We start from the raw sequence: 8,327 nt of genomic DNA on the forward strand, positions 1-8,327 counted from the left end.
CATATTGTAACTCAAGTCTTCTAGAGAAGTGTTGAGTTGTTCCCAATAGTTGTTGGGAGGAAAGTGCATCCCTTGAGGTATCTCCGGGATTCCTTGGTGATGAGCTTCCTCATGCTCTCTTGATGTTCAGTCAAATACTCTATTACTGAGCTATGGACCCTTGAGATGAATCTCTCCATCTCCCATGACTCGGAGGTGGAAGCAATTGCCTTCCCTTTCCTCTTTCTTGAGGTTTCTCTGGCCTTAGGTGCCATCAATGGTTATGGAAAAACAAAAAAGCTATGCTTTTACCACACCAAACTTAGAATGTTGCTCGTCCTCGAGCAAAAGAAGAAAGAATGGAAGAAGAAGAAGAAAATATGAAGGAGAGGAGAGAGGGTTGTGTTGTGTGAAAATGAAGAAGAATGGAAGGGTTTATATAGTGGAGGGAGAGGGAGTATGTTCGGCTATTTAGGGTGGGTTTGGGTGGGAAAGAGATTTTGAATTTTGAAGGTAGGTGGGGTTTATGGGGAAGAGTGAAAGGATGTAAGTGGTGAAGAGGTGATGGGGAAGAGAGGTAGGTGGGGATCCTGTGGGGTCCACAGATCCTGAAGTGTCAAGGATTTACATCCCTCAACCAATGAGGCGTGTAAAACGCCCTTTTCATGCAATCCTGGCATTCAACGCCATATTGATGCTTATTTCTAGCATTGAATGCCAGCTTCATGCTTGTTTTGGGCGTTCAACGCCCATTTGCAGCATGTTTCTAGCGTTGAACGCCAGTTCCATGCTTGTTTCTGGTGTTCAGCGCCAGCTCTCCTCTGGGTGTTTTCCTGGCATTTAAATGCCAGGATGTTGCTTGTTTTTGGCATTCAACGCCAGATCCATGCTCTGTTCTGGCGTTGAATGCCAGCCAGATGCTCCTTACTTGCGTTTAAATGCCAGTAAGCCCTTCCTCCAGGGTGTGCTTTTTCTTCTAATGTTTTTGATCCTGTTTCTAATTTTAATATTTATTTTGTGACTCCACATGATCATGAAACTAATAAAACATAAAAGAACAATAAAAGAAAAATAAAATAGGATAAATAAAAAATTGGGTTGCCTCCCAATAAGCGCTCCTTTAATGTCACTAGCTTGACAATGGGCTCTCATGGAGCCTTAAAGGTGATCAGGTCAATGTTGTAGACTCCCAACACCAAACTTAGAGTTTGAATGTGGGGATTCAACACCAAACTTAGAGTTTGGCTGTGGCCTCCCAACACCAAACTTAGAGTTTGATTGTGGGGGCTTTGTTTGACTCTGTACTGAGAGAAGCTTTTCATGCTTCCTCTCCATTGTTAAAGAAGAACACCCTTGGGTCTTAAACACAAGGTAGTTCCCATTCAATTGAAGGACTAATTCTCCTCTGTTAACATCTATCACACATCCTGCTATGGCTAGGAAAGATCTTCCAAGGATGATGCATTCATCCTCCTCCTTCCTAGTGTCTAAGATTATGAAATCTGCAGGGATGTAAAGGCCTTCAACCTTTACCAACACGTCCTCGACCAATCCATAAGCTTGTCTTACTGACTTGTCTGCCATTTGCAATGAGAATGTGGTAGGATGTACCTCAATTATCCCCAGCTTCTCCATTACAGAGAGTGGCATAAGATTTATGCCTGACCCTAAGTCACACAGAGCCTTTTCAAAGGTCATGGTGCCTATGGTACAGGGTATTAAGAATTTACCAGGATCTTTTTTTTTTTGAGGTAAAGTTTGCTGAACCTATGTATCTAGTTCACCAATGAGCAAGGGAGGTTCACCTTCCCAAGTCTCATTACCAAACAACTTGGCATTCAGCTTCATGATAGCTCCTAGATATTGAGCAACTTGCTCTCCAGTTACATCTTCATCCTCTTCAGAGGAAGAATAGTTTTCAGAGCTCATGAATGGTAGAAAGAGGTTTAATGGGATCTCTATGGTCTTTATATGACCTTCAGATTCCTTTAAGTCCTCAATAAGGAACTCCTTCTTGCTTGAAAGACATCCCCTGAGGTCTTCCTTATTGGGATTCACGTCCTCCCCTTCCTCTCTAGGTTCGGCCATGTTGATTATGTCAATAACCTTGCACTCTCTTTTTGGATTCTCTTCAATATTGCTTGGGAGAGTACTAGGAGGAGTTTCAGTGACTTTCTTACTCAGCTGGGCCACTTGTGCCTCTAAATTTCTGATGGAGGACCTTGTTTCACTCATGAAGCTTAAAGTGGCCTTAGACAGATCAGAGACTATATTTGCTAAGTTAGAGGTGCTCTGCTCAGAATTCTCTATCTGTTGCTGAGAAGATGATGGAAAAGGCTTGCTATTGCTAAACCTGTTTCTTCCACCATTATTAAAGCCTTGTTGAGGCTTTTGTTGATCCTTCCATGAGAAATTTGGATGATTTCTCCATGAGGGGTTATAGGTGTTGCCAAAGGCTTCCCCTATGTAATTTACCTCTGCCATTGTAGGGTTTTCATGATCATAAGCTTCTTCTTTAGAAGATGCCTCTTTAGTGCTGTTGGATGCATTTTGCCATCCATTCAGACTTTGAGAAATCATGTTGACTTGCTGAGTCAACATTTTATTCTGAGCCAAAATGGCATTCAGAGCATCAATTTCAAGAACTCCCTTCCTCTGAGGCGTCCCATTATTCACGGAATTCCTCTCAGAAGTGTACCTGAATTGGTTATTTGAAACCATTTCAATAAGTTCCTGAGCTTCTGCAGGCGTTTTCTTTATGTGAATGGATCCACTTGTAGAATGGTTCAGTGACATCTTAGAGAACTCAGACAGACCATAATAGAATATATCTAACATGGTCCACTCTGGAAACATGTCAGAAGGACACTTTTTGGTCATCTGCATGTATCTTTCCCAAGCTTCATATAGGGATTCACCATCTTTTTGCTTGAAGGTCTGAACATCCACTCTAAGCTTGCTCAGCTTTTGAGGAGGAAAGAATTTAACCAAGAAGGCTGTGACCAGCTTATCCCAAGAGTCCAGGCTATCCTTAGGTTGTGAGTCAAACCATGTTCTAGCTCTGTCTCTTACAGCAAAAGGGAAAAGCAAGAGCCTGTAGACTTCAGGATCTACTCCATTAGTCTTAACAGACTCATAGATCTGCAAGAACTCAGTTAAAAACTGATAGGAATCTTCTGATGGAAGTCCATGAAACTTGCAGTTTTGTTGCATTAGAGCAACTAGTTGAGGTTTCAGCTCAAAATTGTTTGCTCCAATGGCAGGAATTGAGATGCTTCTTCCATCAAACTTGGAAGTAGGTGTAGTATAATCACCAAGCATCCTCCTTACATTATTGTTGTTGGGTTCGGCTGCCATATCCTTTTCTTGTTCGAAAATTTCAGTAAGGTCGTCTCTGGATTGTTGTAGTTTAGCTTCTCTTAGTTTTCTCTTCAGAGTCCTTTCAGGTTCAGGATCAGCTTCAACAAGAATGCAGTTTTCCTTGTTCTTGCTCATATGAGAAAGAAGAGAACAGAAAAGGAAAAGGAATCCTCTATGTGACAGTATAGAGATTCCTTTATGTTAGTAGAAGAAGAAAGGAATAGAAGAAGGAGAAGAGTTAAGAATTCAAACATAAGGGTGAAGATAGGTTCAAATTCTTGAGATGAAGAGAAGTGTTAGTAAATAAACAAATAAATAGAAGAAGATGAGAGGGGGAGAATTCGAAAATTAATTTTGAAAAAGGGTAAGTGATTTTCGAAAATTAAAGGAAGAATTAAAATTAAAATTTAAATTTAAAACAATTAGTTAATTAAAAAAATTTTGAAAAAGAGGGAGGTAATTTTCAAAAATTAGAGAGCTAAAATTAGTTAGGTGGTTTTGAAAAAGATAAAAAATAAACAAAAGTTAATTGGTTAGTTGAAAAAGATTTGAAAATCAATTTTGAAAAGATAAGAAGTTGGAAAAGACATTTTAAAATCAAATTTTTGAAAAAGATAAAATTTTAAAAAGATATGATAAAAAGATATGATTAAAAAGATATGGCTGGAAAAGATTTAATTTTTAAAATTAAAATTACTTACTTGACTAACAAGAAACTAAAAGATATGATTCTAGAATTTAAAGATTGAACCTTTCTTAACAAGAAAGTAACAAACTTCAAATTTTTGAATCGATCACATTAATTGTTAGTAAAGTTTTTGAAATTTTGAAATAAAGATAAGAAAAAGATTTTAAAATTCAAATTAAAAATTTTCGAAAAAAAGTAAGAAAAATGAAAAAAAATTATTTTTGAAAAAGTTTTGAAAATATAAGATTTTTAAAATTGAAAATTTGACTTGACTTATAAGAAATAGCTAAGTTTTAAAAATTTTTGACTAAGTCAACTCAGATTTTCGAAAATTAGGAGTAAAAAAAGGAAAAGATATTTTTTTATTTTTTGAATTTTTAATGAGGAGAGAGAACACTATGAAAACACAAGATGCATGCAAGAACACTATGAATGTCAAGATGAACACCAAGAACACTTTGAAGATCATGATGAACATCAAGAACTTATTTTTGAAAAACTTTTTTATGCAAAGAAAACATGCAAGACACCAAACTTAGAAATCTTTAATGCTTAGACATTATGAATGCAAAAATGCACATGAAAAAATCATATAATACAAAACAAGAAAATTTAAAGATCAAACAAGAAGACTTACCAAGAACAACTTGAAGATCATGAAGAACATCATGCATGAATTTTCGAAAAATGCATAAATTTTTAAAACATGCAATTGACACCAAACTTAAAAATTGACACTAGACTCAAACAAGAAACACAAAATATTTTTGATTTTTATGATTTTATTAATTTTTTTGAATTTTTCGTATTTTCTTTTATTTTTTTCGAAAAACATATAGGAAAAAGAAAATAAGAAATTCAAAATTTTTAAGAAGAATTCCAAGAATCTTTCAATGTTAGCCTAAAGCTCCAATCCAGGGGTTGGACATGGCTTAATAGCCAGCCACCTTTAGGATGGCATTACATGCATTGTGGTGATTAGTTGAAGCCTCAGTCCAAAAGAATTTGGATATGGCTTTACAGCCAGCCAGATTTCAACATGTTACCATGAAACTCTAGAATTCATTCTTTAAAAAATTTAGAATACTTTTCGAAAACAAAAGGAAAAATTTTTTGAAAATTTTTTTTGAAAATAAAACAAAAAAGAAAATTACCTAATCTGAGCAACAAGATGAACCGTCAGTTGTCCAAACTCGAACAATCCCCAGCAACGGCGCCAAAAACTTGGTGCACGAAATTGTGATCTCTAATAATGGCATTCAACTTGGTATGTGATAAACCACTATTTTATGGTTTATATTGTGTTTAATTATGTGGTTTTATCATGATCCTTACCCACTTATTCATTAATTTAGCATGCATTTATATTTCCTTCCTGAAATTACTACATGGTTGAAAACTGCTTCCTAGAGACTTTTTAATTATGCATTTTAGTTCTCCTTTATCCCATTCGATGCCGTAATCTGTGTGTTAAGTGTGTCAGGCTTTATAGGGCATGGATGAGTTGATGAATGGAAGGGAAGCTAGCAAAAATGGAAGGAACACAAGAAATTGAGGAGATAACCAGCGAGAACTGACGCAGCCGCATGGCTCACGCGTTCGCGCGAAAGAGGAGAAATCGCAGTGACGTGGCCGCATGGCTCATGCGACCGCGCGGAATGGAAAAGCACCAGTGACGCAGAGGCGTGGATCACGTGAACGCGTGGCAGGGAAAAACTTGAATGACGCGTCCGCATGGATGACGCGATCGCGTGACGTGCGCGATCTGCATAATCTGCAGGATTCGGTGGGGGCGATTTTGGGCCCTATTTTGACCCAGTTTTTGGCGCAGAACAGCAGACTAGAGCCAGAGAACATGCAGAAACCAAAGACAACATTCATTCTACAGAGTTTTAGTTTTAGATCTAGTTTTTACTCCTCCTCTAGGTTTTTCTCTCTACACATTCATAGTTCTTAGGATTTTATTTTTCTATCACTTTTTGCATTGGGATACTGAGAAGAGTTATTACCTTATCAAGACTTCGTCATTCTAGTTCGTTTTTCTTTACTTGGCTTTACTCTTCCATGTCCTTTGCTTTGTTAATTTTACCATTAGAATATTTTTAGGATTATTTAATACAAGGATTACTTTTATTTTTAATTGATTATTTTGATCTTATTTACAATGTCTTTCTTCAATTCCCTTTCATATGTTATGAATTTTACATTCACAATGAGCGAGTAGTTCCCTAACTTGATGGAGAGTTGATTGAAAGGAACCCTCGAGTTGGAAAGCTTAAAAGAAAGATTGTAATTGGGTTTATTGTTGGATTGCCCTCTAGTCACTAACACCAATCCCTTTTTATTAAGTGGGTTGCAACTTGTGAACGGACGTAACATTCCAACTTGTTTGACTTTCCCTTACCTAGTAAGAGATAACTAAACAGGATAACCTTTAATTATCAATTAATCTAGAGATTAATCCAACAATAATAGGGCTTCCAACTAATCAACTCCCAGTCAAGGCTTTTATTTACATTATTCAAATTCTCCAATTTAATTCCCTATTTACTCAACTCAAACCTTTTTGAAAACATCTGATTAATAAAATAGCACACTTTTCTGCAACTCGTTGGGAGACGACCTGGGATTCATACTCCCAGTATTTTAATTTTAAATTTCTGTGACACCTTTCTAAATTGATAAGTGGATTTCTGGTGAGTTAAGAACTATACTTGCAACGTATATATTTTAATAATTTTAAATTCACCAATTTCTGCTCGCTTCAATTTTTGGCGCCGTTGCCGGGGAGTTGCAATAGAGTGATAAAGTTATTAATTAGAATTTATTTATTTGCATTTTATTTTATTTTTGTCACTATGAGCTGTACGTTTCTTTCGTTAAATGACGCGTTCACTTCCTAACCCAAGCTTGCCAGTATTTGACCCTGAAATTGAAAGAACTCTTTCACGTATAAGGCAAGCTAGGCGTCGGTGACTCCTCTTTGAGGACGAACCTGAACCGTCATCTAAGGAAGAAACAAGCTCCCTTTCTACTGATCCAGTTCATTTACGTGCAGGTGACATGGCAGCGCCCAGAAGAGTCACTATCCAGGAGGAAGGAGCCCCTGATATTACGCTTCAACCATTCCAGGCACACCACCCAGCAGTAGCTATAGATTTTGAAATAAAGTCTTCACTACTCAACTTGATGCCCAAGTTTCGTGGCTTACCTGCTCAAGAGCCTATCAAGCATCTTAGGGATTTCCAGACTGCTTGTTATACTGTTAAGCGTAATGGCACTGATGAAATCTCCATTCCGTTGAAAGCCTTCCCGTTTTCTCTGGAGGGAAAGGCAAGAGAGTGGTACTACACTCAACCCCTAGCAAATGTATCCAACTGGGATACACTCAGAAAAGAATTTTTGGAAAAATTCTTTCCATCTGAAGTTACTGATAAACTGAGGAAAGACATTTCCACGATTGTTCAGGATGACAACGAGACTCTCTTTGAATACTAGGAGCGCTTCAATAATCTTTTGGAAGCATGCTCCCACCACAGGATTGACAAGATAGTGTTACTCAGTTATACCACACAGGGCATGAGGCCCTGATGAGCGGATAATTTGTACGCTTTTTGGCATTGTTTTTAGTATGTTTTTAGTATGATCTAGTTAGTTTTTAGTATATTTTTATTAGTTTTTAGTTAAAATTCACTTTTCTGGACTTTACTATGAGTTTGTGTGTTTTTCTGTGATTTCAGGTATTTTCTGGCTGAAATTGAGGGACCTGAGCAAAAATCTGATTCAGAGACTGAAAAGGACTGCAGATGCTGTTGGATTCTGACCTCCCTGCACTCGAAGTGGATTTTCTGGAGCTACAGAAGCCCAATTGGCGCGCTAAAATGGGAGTTAAACGCCCAAACTGGCATAAAAGCTGGCGTTTAACTCCAAGAAGAGTCTCTACACGAAAATGCTTCATTGCTCAGCCCAAGCACACACCAAGTGGGCCTGGAAGTGGATTTTTATGTCTTTTACTCGTCTCTGTACACCTTAGGCTACTAGTTTTCTATAAGTAGGACCTTTTACTATTGTATTGAGACATCGAGGGGTAGCTATCTTCATTTTATGCTATCTTAGATCATTGGGAGGCTGGCCATTCGGCCATGCCTAGACCCTGTTCTTATGTATTTTCAACGGTGGAGCTTCTACATACCATAGATTAAGGTGTGGAGCTCTGCTGTACCTCGAGTATTAACGCAATTACTATTGTTCTTCCATTCAATTCCGCTTGTTCTTGTTCTAAGATATCACTTGTTCTTCA

Source organism: Arachis duranensis, chromosome 3 (genome assembly GCF_000817695.3).
Source record: "Arachis duranensis cultivar V14167 chromosome 3, aradu.V14167.gnm2.J7QH, whole genome shotgun sequence".
In the NCBI taxonomy this organism is placed as follows: Eukaryota; Viridiplantae; Streptophyta; class Magnoliopsida; order Fabales; family Fabaceae; genus Arachis; species Arachis duranensis.